General features: G+C 51.5%; 1 protein-coding gene across 7 annotated transcripts in view; it reads left to right on the top strand.

The window, feature by feature from the left end:
- ADORA1 (adenosine A1 receptor) overlaps window positions 1-17370 on the top strand; it is an 88015-nt gene that overhangs the window by 58835 nt on the left and 11810 nt on the right. Inside the window, exon 1 of one of the 7 annotated variants that reach the window (XM_037985725.2) lies at window positions 13386-14187. The exons of the other annotated variants lie outside the window; for them this stretch is intronic. The gene's annotated coding sequence lies outside the window, so the exon portion shown is untranslated. Of the gene's footprint in view, window positions 1-13385; window positions 14188-17370 lie in introns of those variants that run through there. 7 annotated transcript variants of the gene reach the window in all.

Genomic DNA, 17370 nt, shown 5'->3' with positions numbered 1-17370 from the left:
ACCGAGCATTGAGAAGGTGGGAAAAGAGGAGGCACCAGCAAAGGAGACTGAAGGAGAACTCCAGACACAGGAAGAAAACTCAGAGCCAGTGTAGTACCCTGGAAGCCAAGTGTAGACATTCCACCGAGGAGGGTTGACGAATGGGTGAAGTGAGATAAGGACTGAGAATTACCACTGCATTTTGCAAGGCCATTGGTGACCTTGACAAGGGCAATGTCAAAGGAGTGATGGGGGCAAAGCCTGAATGGAGAAGGCTCAAAAGAAAAAAGGACTGGTATCGAGTACTCTTGAGGAATTTTGTTGCAAAGAGAGCAAAGGAATGGGGCAGTAACTGTCAGGGGAAGTGGAAGCAAGCTATCTTACGCTGGGATTTTATTGATTGATTGATTGATTGATTGATTGAGACAGAGTGTCACTCTGGTACCCAGGCTGGACTATAGTGGCATGATCTTGGCTCACTGCAGCCTCCGCCTCCCGGGTTCAAGTGATTCTCCTGCCTCAGCCTCCCAAGTAACTGGGATCATAGGTGCATGCCGCCATGCCTGGCTAATATTTATATTTTTAGTAGAGACAGGGTTTCACCAAGTTGGCCAGGCTCGTCTCAAACTCCTGACCTCAAGTGATCCACCCACCTTGGCCTCCCAAACAACTGCGATTACAGGCATGAGCCACTGCACCTAGCCCCCTGTGTTGTTTTTTAAGATAAAAGGGAGGCTAGTGAGTTTGTGTGCTGACAGAAATGATCCAGCAGAGAGTAAAACACTAGTGATGAAACAAAGGAGAGAATTTCTAAAGTGATATCCTGGTTTAGGCTAGTGGGGCATACATGGAGAGACTGGCTTTAGACGGGATCCTGGAGGCTCTTCTGTGGCAACATGCGGCATCTGTGGGTGCAAATGCTGGTAGGTGAAGCTCTCTCCTGATTCTTTCCATTTTCGTAGTGAATTGGGAAGCAAGGTCACCAGCTAAGAGTGAGGATGCAGTAGGAGGTGTTGGAGAGAGCAGCAAGTGTGAAATAATTCTCTAAGAAGTGGGAGAGTGACTAGGCTCGGGAAGTCTAGTATAATTGAGGGCAGCATGAAGGGCCCCCCTTTAGTTTGCGATGATGAATTTGAAATGCAACTCAGCAGCGTGGTTGTGTGTTTCTCACCAGCCACGTTCGGCTGCGTGGGCCTAGGTGTGGAGGAGGCAGAGAGTTTATTCCTTCATTAACTCAGAATGCCAGATTCATGATGAGATTAAGGACCTTACCATGGGCAAGAAGGGGACCCAGGTCTCTGCCCTCATGGCACTTAGAAACTAGCAGGGAGCGAGAGCCCAGGGACACACCAGCAAGCAGGTGCCTTCGACTGCCATTTGTGAACTTAGAGGGAGCCGTGCTGGTGTTCTCTGGGGCAGGCCCTTGTTGGTTTCTCCAAAACCCACATCAATGTCCAGAGAGACCCACAAGGGCTTCAGTAAGGCCTTGGAGGCCTTGTGGTTCCTGCTCAAGAGTTTGGATTTTTTTCTAAGTGTGCTATGAAGCTTCTGAGTGGTTTAAGCAGGGAATGACGTAATTCAAATTACATTTTAAAAAGGTCAAAAGTCCTTGAGAAAATATTAGCAAATCAAATCCGGTGATATAAAAAGGATAATATATCACCACCCGAAAAAGTTTATTCCATCTAGGCAAGGGTGGTTTAACATTTGAAAAAAAAATCAATCAGTGTAATTCATCACACTAACACAAGAGAGTCACTCTGCCTGCTCTGTGGAGGATGGGTTGGAGTGGGGTTAGAGAGGATGTAGGGAGCCCAGTTAGGACTGGGGGGCAGCAGGTGGGGCTTGAGGCAGGCAGGGAGTGGAGGAGGCCGTGGAGATGGACAGAACTGGAAACATTTCAGGCATGTTAGAGTTGGAACCAACTGGAAATGGGTTGAGATGCGATGTGGGAGAAGGAATCTAATGTGACGATGCACGCTTATGGCTTAAGGCACTGGTGGATGGTGGTGCTGTTTCTGGGGATGGGGAAGGGTGGGGAGGAAGAAGAAATTGGAGGATGATTCAGATCCTATTAGGTATCCAAATGGAAGCACTGTGATGGCAGGGCCGCTGGTGTCTTCTCTCTCACCACTCCCCAGCTCTCCTCCCCTGATGTGGTCAGGCGGAGGAGCTCTCTCTTGCCTCACACAGCCTCATGGAAGGGTCTCTTAAACACCCACCAATCCAGACATTCCCAGATGCCTTCAGCCACTCCAGCTGCTCTCTTCCCACCTTACTTCTCAGGAAGCCATTCCTTTCTCAGACTGGGACCACAGCAGTAGGAGCATGAGGCTTCAGGCTCCCTGAAGCTTCCAGAAGGAGACAGCAGAGTTGGGGGGCCCTCTGGCTAGGCTCCTTTAGAATGTGGCACAGTGGCTTCTGGGACATTAAGGCCTCCTATCCCTACCCCAGGCCTCTGCCCCTCCCCAGTAATGCTTAGGAGAATCCCTGCCTCTGTGTGCCTCCAGGGTCTCGTTTCTCATTATTGCTGGAACCCAGCCAGTGGTCTGCATTGTGGATTGTGTTAACTCCTGCACAGTGGTTCCTACTCTGACTCACAACAATCAGGGTCCTCTCATAGCTGCTATAGAGCACTGAGTGGCCCCATTTCAGCTAATGCAGCAGAGAACCTGGTCAATCAATAAGCAGGCATCGACAAGTGCCAGCTCTAGCCTGGCCCTGATGGCAGAGCAGGAGTGATGGGGGAGCCCCAGGGTTGGCATGGGGGCACGCTGTGTCCCAGTCATCCTGGCCTGCTCGCGGCAGCCCCGTCAGCTCCTACATGCAGAAATCATCTCCTTTTGCCTCATGTAGCAGAGAACACTTTGCACTGCAGTTGGCAGGATTGGTGTGGGCGGTGAGAGCCAGACCTCCCAACTCTCACCATGCACCTTGCTCTCAGAGGCTACCAGTTTCCAATTCTCACTTCCCCACCACTGGGAGAGCAGGGGCTGAGATTCCAGCATGGCAAGAGCTGGTTCTCAGCTCCTTTTCTCTATGCCAACAGAACTGAGGGCTCTGATGCATACCCACCCTGCTGGAATGGTAACGCACCAGTGATTCTCTAGGGGCAGGAGATGGGATGGTCTGTTTGGAAAAAGCTCCTCTAACCTGGATTTTTTTTTTTTTTTTTTGGAGATAGAGTCTTGCTTTGTTGCCCAGGCTGGAGTGCAGTGGCACGATCTCGACTCACTGCAACCTCTGCCTCCTGGGTTCAAGCGATTCTTCTGCCTCAGCCTCTCGAGTAGCTGGGACTATAGGCTGATGCCAGCATGCCCAGCTAATTCTTTTCTATTTTTGTTAGAGACGGGGTTTCACCATGTTGTCCAGACTGGTCTCAAACTCCTGGCCTCAAGTGATCTGTCTGCCTCGGTCTCCCAAAGTGCTAGGATTACAGGCATGAGCCACCACGCCTGGCCTAACCTGGATATTTTTAATCAACCCCCTTTCCAAGAGGCGTCTTCTTCCTGCTGCTTTACAGAGACACTCTAGTGAACTGAAGGGTAAGAGCAGTCTCCCCAGGCAGTCAGACTGGAGTAAAAATCATAGTTCAGGTGCTTAAAGCTGTGTTGTCTCGAATAAGTTGCTTAACCTTTCTGAGCTGCTTCCATTTCCTCTTCTGTAAAGCAGGATTCATAATGCCTCCTTCCTAGGGTTGCTGTGAGGCTAGGAGATAGTGTACGTTCAAGGGCTGGCACATAGTAGGCACTCCATAAGTGGGGCTGTTACTGTTGTTAAATAATCCAAGGTTTGTTTTTTATTTACTACTTGATGTTATGTGACCACTATGATCCCTGTGGGTTCAGGTCAGTGTCAAAATGATTTGCATGCACTATGAGGGCAGGGCGTGGTACCATCCAACTCTCCTGCCCATCGTAACCAGCACCTAACGTGTGTCTGACTGGCACTTAGTAGGTGGCTTAATCAATGTCTGTGGAGTGAAGAAATGAGGGAATGCTCCAATGGAGGAAGGACACCTTAGTGGGGAAGACTGAGTAGCCAGGTTGGGAAGAAGTCATTTGGATATTTTATATTCACCTACAGAAGACAAAGGTAGGTAATGGAGAAGGAAAGGTTATTTAATTAAAACATCCCTAAGAGTTCAGAGGGTGGGGTGCACAGAGGGGTGAATGGGGTCACCGGAGCTTGTACAGCAGGTTAGGGTGTGAGTATCCTAGTCTCCTGACTCTCACCTTGGCTCCCTGCTGTCCCCATGCTGCCTGGTTGTATGCGGGGAAGAGTGTTGACATGACTCTGCTTCCAGGGTGTGAGTAGTTCCTCCTGATTCCCCCTTCTCTTGGAGGCCTTGTCCTGTGCAGCTCCTAGTGGGGAGCTGGCTCTGAGGGAGCTGAAGTGAGGGCTCCCCTGGGGCCTGGCAGCTCTGTAAATTGACTCCAGGGAGGAAACCGTTCAGTGTGTTTGGGGACTCAGCAGGCTGTGCCCAGCACACACACCTGCCACAATGCCCTGTTCTCTGTAAAAACAACCCCCCAACCCACCATTATGGTCTCCTGGGGCCATAACTGGGAGAGCTGATAGAGTGGCTTTGATAACAGTGATGCAAACAACATTCAGAGTGGCTGTGTCAGGTCCCAGGGGCTAATAACAGCTTAGAATGAGGGGTGTTGTCTCAGTCCATTTTCTGTTGCTGTAACAGAATACTGCAGATGGAGTGATTTACAAAGAAATAAGTTTATTTGGCTCATGGTTCTGGAGGCTGGGAAGTCCAAGAGCATGGTGTTGGGATCTGGCGAGGGCCTCCTTGCTGTGTCACAGTGGAGGGCATCACATGGTGAGAGGGCAAGAGCGTGTCAGCTCAGGCCTCTTGTCCTCTTCTTATGAAGCCACCAGTTCCACTGGGGGGACCCCCACCTTGATGACCTTATCTAATCCTAATTACCTCCCAAAGACCCCACCTCCAAATGCCATCAGCATAAGAATTTGGGGATTTAAGTTTTCAACACATGAAATTTGGGTGACACATCAAGTGTGAAGGCATGAAACCCCCCTCCACCACCACCTTTAATCATGACAGGAGGCCACAGTGGCTTCAGGTTCTTAGTGGGGTGTGTATTCACATATGTACACCTGTGTGTCTGTGTGTGTGTGTGTGTAGGGGGTTATAGCTTTTTAATCTTTATTTATAAGTCAAAAAGTGATATTCTTGGCTTCCAGACCTTTCATTCAATTCTGCTTGCTCACTTCCATGCAGCCCCTGCCCCTAGTCCCTCATTCTCCACGGGCCAGACAAGAGTCTAATGGTTTCCTGTTTGTGCCCCACCCATTAATCCTTCTTGATGTAGTTTACATGTTCAAGTCAACAAGTGTTTTCTGACGGCATAAGTCTGTCCTCAAGGACGTAGACCACAGTCAGTGCGGAGACAGGCACGTTTCCAACTGCTGCGGTGGCAGGAGGCCTGAGCAGGCCTGGCCCACGTCCAGGCACACAGTGCAAGGCCACCTCCCCGGCGTGGAGGCGCAGCCCCACACCTCTTTCCACTTGTACTCAACACTCACTTTCCTTGTCTCCCAGTCAGTCTCTTCTTAACCTGTTTGAGAGTTATGGAGAATGATAAAAGAAAGGGATTTGACATCAAGACCACCTCTTACACACACACACACAGCTGTTCCCTTCTCTTGTCTAATTTCTACTTAGTCTTTAACACTCAGCTCAGATGACACCTCCCCCAGGAAGCCTTCCTTGTTTTGGCCTGCATGTTCCCACAGCTCCCTGTGTTCCCCTTTAACATAACCCTTATCCAATTGCAGTGGCCTGTGAGCGATTTGAAGGTGGAGTCCAAGCCTCTTCATCTCTCTACCCACAGTAGTGGGTAGTTTCTGCTGTTTCAGTATTAATGAATCACTGAATGAATGGTAATAGTAGTGACGCTTGTGTGCCTAGGATTGCTAGGCCCTGTGCTAAATACTTTATATAGATTATCTTGCTGAAATCCTTGCACAATTTTATGAAGAGGCCCTAATAGTATTTTATACTAATAAATTAAATAATATATCCCCATTTTCCACATGAGAGAGCCGAGACTCCGAGAAATTAAACTACCAGGTAACAGCCACACAGCTAAGTATAACCAGAGTTGTTGAATGAATAATTGAATGCATGAATGAAAAGATCTGTACTTGAGCCTTGACTCCAGTGCTTGCTGCTGGGTGACCTTGAGCAAATCACTTACCTCTGTGGGTCTCAGTTTATAGGATGGGCACCATTCCAATCCCCACTGCGGAGCTGTCTGTGAGGCAGTGCTCTTGGAAGGGGAGGGAGAATGGCTTCATTGTTCAGGGGTGAGTTGGCTCTGAGTGTGCCTGTGGAGGGGTTGCCCTGACAGGAAGAGTAGGGCCTAGAGAATGTCTCCTCCCTGTCTGTGCAGACTTCAGCTGTGGGAGAGACACCGACTCACACCCACCTCCTGTGCAGAGCCCCAGAGCCACCTCATCCTCAAGGGATTCAAGCCCAGTGCCAGCGTACAATTCAACCACTATGGGCTCCCTCCCCGCCATCCCCAAGGCATGGCTCCCTACCTCATGTGCCCGGGAGTTTGAATTCAGTCCACAGTCAAGACTTGAAGAAAAAATGTTCAAAGGAGGAGAACCAAGGACAGAGGAGGCCCCCACCCCCCACCAGACTTATAAACCAATGTGTATAAGAGGTGGCCTTGATGTCAAATCCCTTTCTTTTGTCATTCTCCACAACACCAAGGCCTAGACAGGTTAAGAAGACACTGACCAGGAGACGAGGAAAGTGTGTTGAGTCCAGGTAGAGTGAAGTGATCCCGCAATCTGCCCAGCACAGGGGAGACTTGGGGCTGGGAAAACAGGATGCCTGAACTCTGGGCCTGGGCTGCCATGGTGCCCACTTGGAGGCCACCTTCCCCTCTGACCTGCACCCTCATTAGTAAATGGGAATGGCAACCCAGCCTGACTTCTCAGGGTTACTGAGGCAGGTCTGGCCGCCTGTAAGGATCCGGTGAGTGGTGGGTGTGTGCAGGGGCTGACAGAAGGGAAGGGGCGCTGAGAGTCACAGAATGCTGAGTGCAGCCGGGAGGGACACAACACAGCTTGGGCTTTGGAGTCTGGCTGGCCGAACCAGTCTCCCAGTCCCAGCTCTGCCACCTGCTTGCTGTGTGCCCGTGGCTATCCTCTCTGAACCTCGGCTTCTACGTCTGTGAAGTGGAACTAATATTATGCGCCTTACGGGACTGTGGAGGGAACCAATGTGTAACCACCATCTCTCTCCAGTTTCAGGGGCTCATTCTTCTTTTCCTGCTGTTTGGTGGGAGGGAGGAGGATGGATGGATAGTGGCGGGTGTGTCTGTCTGTCTCTGTTGTGGTTGGGGTGGACAGTGTGGCTTGAGGAGTTCCTGTACAAGCCTGCCAAGGCCTGAAGTTGGCAAGCCCGGCCTTGGGGAAGTGATTGTGGCAGGGCTGGGAGGCGTATAAAGCCCTGCACTCAGGTCAGAGTGTGTTCTGCCACTGCTCACTGCTCTGGGTATGGTGCCTGGGGCACCTGCCTCTGAAATCTCAGATGGGCACCTCCCTTCCTCCTTCCAGCTCCTCTGGGAGCCCAAGGGGCTGCCTGGCACTAGAAGTTCCCAAGGAAGGAAGACTTGCAGCCTGGTGGGGGAGGGGTGCCTACATGTTGGGCATCTTCTCAGTGTCAGGGGTGGCACCGGGTGACTTCTTTGGTAGCAGATTTAATTTTATTTAGTCTTGCAAGGCTGGTATCAACATCACTTCCCTTTGCCAGTGTCTTCAAGGGGGTTTCTAGGCTGAGGGCAAGACAGAATATCAGATCTTGGCCAGGCATGGTGGCTCATGCCTGTAATCCCAATACTTTGGGAGGCCAAGGTGGGAGGATCGCTTGAGCCCAGGAGTTTGAGACCACCTGGGCAGCACAGGGAGTCCCTGTCTCTAAAAATAATTAAAAAAATTAGGCAGGTGTGGTGGCGTGATCCTGTGGTCCCAGCTACTTGGGAGAGTGAGGCAGGAGGATCGCCTGAGTCTGGGAGGTTGAGGCTACAGTGAGCCATGAGCACCCCTGCACTCCAGGCTGGTTGACAGAGTGAGATCCTGTCTGAAAAAAAAAAGAGAGAGAGAGAGAGAGAATACAAGATCTTGCAGATAACAGAGAAATCAGCACTGGCCAAGCTAAGAGGGCTGAGATTTCTGAGATGGAAAGTGCTATAGGCACGGGCCAGGCCCTGTCTGGCCTGCTGCCTGGGTTTCTGTTGGTCCTGCTGGCTTTCTCTCAGCCTGAGTCTGCTGCCTCAATCACAGGTGCAGGGGAGCTACCTCAGGAGGTGTTGCTAGCATCATGGCAGCAGAAGTAATCCCATGTGGTCCACAGAGGTGAGAACGGTGGAGATGGGCTGGAGAAGCAGCCCAGTAGGCCCTGGGAGTGAGGCACGATGAAGGGCCCAGGGAGACCCTCTCTGCCACCATTCCATAGGTAGAGTGCTTCACGCAAAGAGCACTGGGCTCAGAGGCAGAGGAGACTGGGTTCAGTCTCAGCTTAAACACTAACCATATAAGTTGTAGCTGTAGGCATGCACTGAACCTTCCTGGGCCTCAAATTTCCAACCTGTAAAGTGGCAACCGCAGAACCTGTTCTTCTTAGCTCATAAGCCGGAGTGTGCATTGGATAGGATCGTTGGTTTGGAAGTGCTTTGCCAGGGGTGTTGTGATGGACTGCTATCATTTTGCTGAGGCAGGGAGCCTCTTTCCCCTCTCTTCTCCCATCCTGGTTCCTGGCCTTTCCTTTCCTTTCCTCATATCGGGGGAGGTGGCTATCCATTAAGAGAAACTGGTCTCACTGGTGAATCTGTGATGGATCCTGCAGGGATTTGTGTTCCTATTTCCTTCATGATCCAAAACAATGCCTTTCTTTTTCTGGGCTTCCTCAATCACTCTCTTCCCCAAACAAGGGTGGAGAGAGCTCCTTTTGTGCCCAATATTGGGCTGAGTGCCACTGGGCCTTGCTACTCAAAGCATGGTCAGGGACCAGCAGCCTTGGCATCTCCCGGGAGCTTGTGAGAAATGCAGAGTCTCAGTCCCCAGCCCAGATTGTCTGACTCATCAGCTGCATTTTTAAAGGACCCCAGGCGATTCACATGCACATTACAGTTTGAGAAGCTCAGACAATGAAGGATACTGCGGAATATAAAACCGCAGTCCCTGTCCTCAATTTCTTCACAGCCTCACGGGAATGGCAGTGCATGAAATACAGAACACTGATTTTAAAATCTACTCTTACCGTAATTTTGAAAGCTGGATTTGCTCACTCCACAACGTATGTTTTGAAGCATTATGTTGTACCCCATAAGTATATACAATTAATATTTTTCAGTAAAAGGAAATAAAATTCCATGAAATAAGCAAACAAAGGACTTGGTGGCTCATGCCTATAATCCCAGCACTTTGGGAGGCTGAGGGAGGCGGATCATTAGAGGTCAGGAGTCTGAGACCAGCCTGGCCAACATGGTGAAACCCCGTCTCTACTAAAAATACGAAAATTAGCCAGGCGTGGTGATGCACGCCTGTAGTTCCACCTACTCGGGAGGCTAAGGCAGGAGAATCACTTGAACTGGAGTGGCAGAGGTTGCCGTGAGCCGAGATCCCGCACCACTGCACTCGAGCCTGGGCGACAATAAGACCCTGTCGCAAAAAACAAACAACAAAAATACATGCTTTAGAGGCAGCTGGCCTAGGTTGCAATGACGATTCTGGTCACTAGCTGTATGACCTTGGGCAAGTTGCCCAGTCTCCACCTGTGGAGATGAGTCCCTTCCTCCTAGGATGAAGAGTAGAGGAGGGCTGTATGCGAAAGCTCAATGCTAAATGGTAGCTCTGACATCACCAGTGCAGCAGACATCGAACTCCATCTTACGGATGAGGAGCCTAAGGTTCTGAGAGGTGACGTGATTTGCTAACAGCAGGTCTAAGTCTGATTCCAATCCAGGTCCTCTAACGCTGCCAAGAGTCTCACAGTGTTTTGCCACCCTGAGCCTTGGCCCCCCTAGCCAGCCACTGTGCTCTGTGGGAGACGGCGGGCACCAGCTGAGGAGGTTGGGAAGGGAGAGAGCAGTGTAGGAGTCAGGCCTTTGTGGAATTGGAAGTTGGAGGCCCTGGGGTTGAACCTTCCAAATGTCCCAGACCGTCAGTGTTTCTGTCAACTGGGTGAAGGAAGCCACTCTATGCCTGTTCCCCCACGTGCCCTCTGTGCCACTGCTCATGTCCACGCCTCCCCTGGTCGCAGTGCATGTCCTGCCCGATTCTTGCCTGGTGGAGTTCCCCAAGGCCCACTACTACTGGCTTTCTGCATTTTTTATTTTTTTTTTTAGATGGAGGTTTTGCTCCGTTGCCCCGGCTGGAGTGCAATGGCACGATTTCGGCTCACTGCAACCTCCGCCACACGGGTTCAAGCGATTCTCCTGCCTCAGCCTCCTGAGTAGCTGGGACTACAGGTGTATACCACCAAGCCTGGCTAATATTTGTATTTTTAGTAGAGACAGGTTTCACCATGTTGCCCAGGCTGGTCGTGAACTCTTGACCTCAGGTGATCCACCCTCCTCAGCCTCCCAAAGTGCTGGGATTATAGGCATGAGCCGCCGCACCCGGCTTGCATTTTCTTTTTCCAGCTCTGAGCACAGCACCTTGAAGTTTCCATGAATGGTGGATGGAAACAAAAGGATTTGATTTAATAAGCTTCCTCCTCCTCCACACACACCATGCGTTTCCCCCTTCCAGGGTCGTGGCAGATCGGAGTGATTTATAGGACTTCGCAGAAGTGGAAGAAATGACGGAAATTGAGTTTATTGATCAACCCTCAGAGAAGCTGCCTGGCAGGCTCCTGGCCTGGGACATTGCCAGCAGCTAACATGCTGTTCCGTTTTACCCGTGCAAATGCCGGGGGCTCAGACCAGCTCCCAGAGGAGGAGGAGGACAGGCTGTTCCCCACCTCCACCCAGGCCGGCAAGTGAGGAGAAGGGCTGGTTTTGCAGCGGGAGGAAGTGTGCTAGATGCCTGCGAGGACCACCTAATTAACTGGCTTGAGATATTGGGGCTGGGTGGTTGAGGCAGGACCTTCGAGTGGAGACCCTGTGCATTCTGTAGGAGGCCCCTCAGCTGTGACCGTGGGGAGCAGAGCTCTGCTGCCTGCCAGTAGGGATGTTGTTGAGATGAGCAAGAAGACTCAGGATGGCTTCCTCTTACCAATTCCTCCTTCTTTCTTCACGTTTAAGGTGATGATTGCAATACTCGGCTTAATGATCTGCCATGTTTGTAACTGTTTTCTAGTCATTACGTTTGTTTTCTTTTTTCCTTTTCTTTTTCTGCCTCTCTGGTTTTAATTGAGCATTTTATATGATTGCATTTCCTTCCCCAAATATTATTGAGTCCTTACTGTGTGCCAGATACTGTGGTAGGTGCTAGGAAGATGATTTTGAACCAGATTTGGTCTCCGCCCTTCAGGTACTTGCAGTTATGTGCTCTGGGAGAAAAATAAAAGAATTTTTCTGATTGTCTCACATGGGGAAGAGAAGGGAGCCAGCCCCCAGATGATCTAGGAGACCTTACATTCCCACTTCCTGCTGCGTGTTATTCTGGGGAGGGGGGTCTCTGGCTCACCTGTACCCACTGGGTGAGCCTGGGTGCCCCCCACCTCCCACTGCATCTATGTGTCTGGGCCCCTCCTCCACAAAGCCATCCCTGGAGCTGGGGCAGAAGCCCCTGAGCACATGCAGTGGGGCGGGAGGGCTGTAGCTGCTGCTAAACTCTTTCTTGGGCTCTGCCCTGGCCTGGGTGACTGCTGGCTGGGGAGGACTGGTTCCTGGATTGGGCTTGGCCTGTGGCTTCTGCAGGGACTCTGTACATTGTGGGCTTGGTGAGTGCTTATGTGGAGGGACACAGGGCAAAGAGAGCGTCAGGAGATACCAAGGAGGGACAATGGAAAACTGCTGGGTCCCCGGGTACTTCCCGCTGTTATTTGGGCTCTGCACTCCTTGGCCTGGTTGCAAGGTGGGGAAAAAGGCCAGAAGCAGGGAGAATATGACTGTACTTCCTCCAGGTCCCAAGAGTGGTGTCTCCTTGAGTTCTGATGCAGCAGGAAGAACTGAAGTTAGACTCTGGGAAGGACTTTCTAATGTGGAAGCACAAGCTATGGAATGCGGAGCTGAGTGTGGGGGTAGACTCTTTCTTTGGAAAGATTTCCAAGGTGGTGAGCTCTTCCTGTCCTCTCTGTCCTCCTCTACCTGCTGTCTGTCGAATCTTTTCCAGAATGGGGGCTAGGTGCTGTGATCTTTAGGGGGCCCTGACAACCCAAGCTCAGTGAGAACAGCCGCCTCCTCAGAGCACAGCATCCCAATCTGTCCGGCTCAAGAGGCACCTCCTCTTGTCACTCCGGGCTGTCAGCAAGCATCCAACCTGCTTTCTAGGTCCCAACTCCAGCTGGTGTCTTTGGGCTGATCTCGAGTCTGCACGGGATCTCTCCAGTGGGGCGGATTTACAGTCCCTTGGTGGAAATAGGCCTTCAGGCAGATGCCCTGTACCCCGTGGTTCTAGGCAGGCCAAGAGATGCTCTGAAGGGAGGTGGGAGGAAGGGCATGGGTTCCCCCGATTCCATCTCCCATATCTCTAGTATTCCTCCCTGGCCACTTCCCCAGTGGAGCTTTACTGGGGTTCTCCAGGGAGTGTGGCTTCTCCAGGACCCTGTGTAGGGTTTAGTGCTGGGCTGAGCAGGTTCCCAAACCCCCACCCCAGACTCAAACACTTTCGTCAGTTAGATCAGGGAATACAGACCCGTTCTGTACGAGGTTGAGTTAAGAAGGAGAGCTGGCTGTGAAATAGATATGGAAACCATGTGACTTGCCTTCCAAAGTGAAACAGAAGTAATTTTTTGTTTATCTATGTCCTTGCAACCTGTTTTGTATCTCTTCAAGGGCCGATTGTGTATTCCAGTAGAATCAGGGGTGTGCTCCTGTTGGAGATAGCAATGGTCACCTGGTGCTACTGTTCATTGAGTGCCCAGATAAGTTACTGCGCCAGCCTCATCCTCACAGGGGGCCTGCCAAGCCAGCCTTCTCCTCCCATCGTGCCCAGACAAAACAAAGGCTCAAAGAATTGTTACTTGATCAAGGCCACAAGCTGTTAACGGTGGAGTCACAGTTTGAACTCGGATCTTACCCCACAGCACGCTTCATTCATTCATTCATTCATTCATTCATTCATTCATTCCACTCAATACATATTTATTTCTCTTTACATTCCATCTTGCCCCCCATCTTCCTCTCCACGGCACAGAGCTAGAGCATGCAGGAGGGGCTCCCTTCCGGGGAGGTGTGGGTGCCCCTCACCACCGCCCCTGGTCTCCTCTTCCCCATGAGGAGTTCGGTGCTCAGTGCCCCTCCCTCCCTTTGCTAGTACTGAACTCAGCTCTCCATAGAAGATGATTTGACACATTCCAGAAGAAGGGAACCATGACCTGCTAGAGCCCAGAAAAGATCTCATTCAATCCCTCATCATCCCGACACGGACACAGAAGCCCCAAAAGGGAAAGGGTCTCCCCCAAGGCCAGTTCACTTCTGGCACAGCCTGGACCAGAACGAGGGTCTCCCAATTCCCACCACAGTGAGGTATTCCAAGGGAGGACTGCCCTCCTTTGGGGGTCCAGCAGGGCCCCCTCTGTTCTCCTGAGCCTGCAGAATTCTGCTGCTTCCTGGCTCCCTCCTGCCTGGGCTCTCCACATGTGCCAGCTGGGCTGGAGAATTCTCTGCTGCTCTCCTAAGTGGCCACAGTCTGCAAAGACCAGAGAGGCCTATGGGAAGCCGCATAAAGCCATCAGCTCCCTTCCCACCACGGCAGGCCTTTCCACTTCGCTGGAAAAGGAATTTTGCCCGTGTTAGCGCCCTGGCCATCCCAGTGAGGTCTCCCTGCAGCAGCTACTCACAGGTCATTGAGTCTGAATGCAGATGGGATGGTTTTTTCCTGTCCCACGGGATGAGTCAGAAACAGTCACCCATAGCAGGTGGGGCCAGTTGGCCTTGGTCCTTTTGCCATCCCGGTCTTCCTTGGAGAGGTGGAGAGAATCACATCTCAGTGCAGAAAAAGCTGAGAATGCCAAGGTCTGGGTCCGGTTTTCTTGCGTGTACTATCCAGGTGAGACACCCTCCTCCTCGAGGACCAACCTCTCACAGGGATGTGGGGGCTATACCTGAATTTGGGAGGTGAGGAGGTGGCTGCATTGTGAAATCGCCAAGGACATTGTCTCAAAGTGCGATACCTTGGCCTCCTGGCTGTGGAAAAATATTCCATAGGATATGCCCTGGACTGGGAGAAAGGGATGAAGATCAGAGGCAAATATACTTTGAAAACATGCCTCCTCCAAATCTGAAAGCCTCCCACTTTGCACCCCACCCTCTGAAGCCCCCTCTGGATCAGAACCACAGAGCAAATCCAAACTTCTGTTTGTTGGGATGAGAACGCCCACCTAGAGAGAGAGAGAGAAGAGCTCTCTGCAGGCACACAGGTCTCTGGGGAGCTTGTGCTGTCAGTCATCCATGAAACCTTTGAGTAGGGGGACTGGTGGCGAACTCTGCCCTGTGCGTTGCAGCACACGCCGCTCTCATCAGACTGGGGATCCCTTTGCTCAGGTGCTGGGCCTCTCCTGTGGACTGAGAGTTTCTTCATGGTGGGAGCTATGTTTATTCTGCTCATGTCCAGCGCTCAGAAAGGGGCCCTGAATCCGAAGGACAGATGATGGGGGAGGTTGCTCAGAATAGAGGATGTTACTGAGTCACACACAGGAACCTCATTATTTTTCCCACCAGGCTGAGGAGTTATTTGTCCTCAGCAAGTGACCAGGAGTGATTTCCAAGGCCCATTACACTAATGACCTAGTCAATTTATCCTGCTCTTTTCTTTCAAGACACAGAGTGTCTTCCCCACTCCCTGTAGCCCTGCAGGCTGGCCTGGGGTGTCAGCCCAGGTCTCCTTTTGGGGATTGATGGGCACTGATGTTCTAGATGGTGAATGATGCCACAGAGCCCCTCACAGTGGGATTCAAGGCAGGATTCTTAGGTTCGATATCCTGCCCCCTCCCCAGGGCCCCTGAAGCAGACTCCCCTGGGCAATGTTACTGTTAAATATTTGGCCCCTGGAGTGTGCCCAGCACTTTTGATTGTATCTGGTTTCCTGTTCTCCTTGGGGAGGAAGAATTTCTCTGCAGGAAGTAGTTTAATAGTCTGAAAGCCTTATTTTCCTGCTCTTGAGATCCAAGTTTCCAGTTACAAGTGGCTGAGATCCTTGATAAGAGAGGAGGCGGGAAGGAGGGGACCAGAGCTATGAACTGTCACTCCCTCCCAGCCAAGGGCGAGGGAAGGGAAGAGGGAGGATTCAGTCCCTAACTATCCAAACCGCAGGACCGCAGAAAGACGTGGACCTCTGGCATCCCCCGGCCCTCCACCTCCCTGCACCCATGTCCTTCCATGAGGAACAGGTGATGAGAAACAGGGATGGCCAGGCCTGAGGACCCTGCTCCGGTCTCAGCAGTTGAAAGGACACTGTGTCATCCTGTTAGCATTTTCCAAACCCACGTGTGGGTTCTTTCGCCTCTGAGTGAAGGCGTTTGTAAGAGTTGGGTGGCTCACTCATACCTATACCTCTGGCAGGGGGTTCTTAGAGATGACTGTGCTCAGTTCTTCCTGATGCAGCTTTACTCTTGAACCATCTGAGTCTAACCAGGAACACAGAAATCATTTTAGGTGTTTACAGCTGAGGGTCTTATACCAGGAATTGGTGATGAAGCAGCCGAGACACAAACAGGGAGAGTGAAGTAACCCAGAGATGAGTAACAACAGGAAGCTACCCCGAGGCAGAAGGACAAAGTGAGGAGGTGGTGATCCTGGAGCCCAGGGGCTGCAGTTGGCTGGTAGAAGCTGCACCCATGGTGGGTTTGTCTGGTGTGTGGTGGAGCCATAGAGGAGTCATAACCACTGCCTAGTGCACGGCTGGGTCAGGGAGGTGGACAGCTCCCCCCCACCACCCGTCCCCATTGCTCCAGCACTGCAGTATTTCCTGTGGACCTGGATAGCCCCAGGGCTTGGGAAACGCAGCCTGCCCCGGTCAGCCCTGTGGTGATACAAAGCAGGGCAGGGCCAGGAGAGAAAGCCAAGGACAGACAGCTTCAGAACCGGCGCACTCCAGTGTCATCCCTGCAGTGGTGGCTGGCTTCTTTACACCTTTCTCACTTTGGCTGTTCTGCATTCACCAAAGAGAATTCTGTAGGGCCTCTGTGCCCACTCCCTCTTCCTTCTTTTTTCTCTGTCAGATGTGTCTTCACTGATTGGTCCCATGGTGTGTTCACCATCTGATGGCATCTTCCTACTTTTTTTTTTTTTTTTCCCATTATTTTTTTGAGATGGAGTCTCGCTCTGTCACCCAGGCTGGAGTGCAGTGGCATGGCTCACTGCAACCTCTGCCTCCCAGGCTCAAGCGATTCTCCTGCCTCAGCCTCCTAAGTGGCTGGGACTATAGGTACCTGCCATCATGCCCAGCCAGTTTTTGTATTTTTAGTAGAAATGGGGTTTCACCATGTTGGCCAGAGTGGTCTCGAACTTCTGACCTCAAGTGACCGCCCGCCTTGGCCTCCTAAAGTGCTGGGATTACAGGCATGAGCCACTGCGCCCAGACTGAGCTCTTCCTATTCTAAAGTGGCTTATCATTTATGTTCTCTGAGTCAGCCTAACAATCAGTCCCCAAAGGCATCCAGGAGTGCCCTCTGAGGGTGTAGACAAGGAGAGGCCACCCCTCTGTGCACTGCTGGGCCTCCAACTAGAAGTGATCTCATCCCTGAAAAGGACGATTCATGAGGCAAAGGACCAATGAGGAGCTTGGGCATTCTCATGATGTCTTTTGGGAATTAGCGTGAGATGAAGACTTGCTTTTCTGGGAGGCAGGCTAAGAGACTCTGGGGAGGCAAGTTCTGGCCAGGGAAGCCTCTGCTGGTCTCACAGTGTGCAGGGCAATGCTGGAACTCCAAGCCACTGTGGACGTGTTGGTGGCTGGCTGGTGGCCTGGTGGCAGTTTCTCATACATTTCATAAGAGGCCCTTGTCATAGCAGCCTTACGTTGCAGGACCTAGGCAGGGGACCAGGAGTTGTCTGATTCAGCAGTGGATTCCCTACAGCTCCCAGCACAGCAGGGAATGAACCAGAGAATGATTTTCCTCATCCAGGGCATCATAATTGACTTCAGGGCTAGGGTCATGCCTTTCTAATCTGACTGTCTCTAATTGAGCACCTATCATTTAATCCTTATCTCTTGTTTCCTGAGATGTACTCA

The sequence above is a fragment of the Chlorocebus sabaeus genome, chromosome 25 (assembly GCF_047675955.1).
Source record: "Chlorocebus sabaeus isolate Y175 chromosome 25, mChlSab1.0.hap1, whole genome shotgun sequence".
NCBI classification, from domain to species: Eukaryota; Metazoa; Chordata; class Mammalia; order Primates; family Cercopithecidae; genus Chlorocebus; species Chlorocebus sabaeus.
The sequence above is the reverse complement of the archived record's forward strand: the minus strand, read 5'-3'. Positions and strand labels throughout refer to the sequence as shown.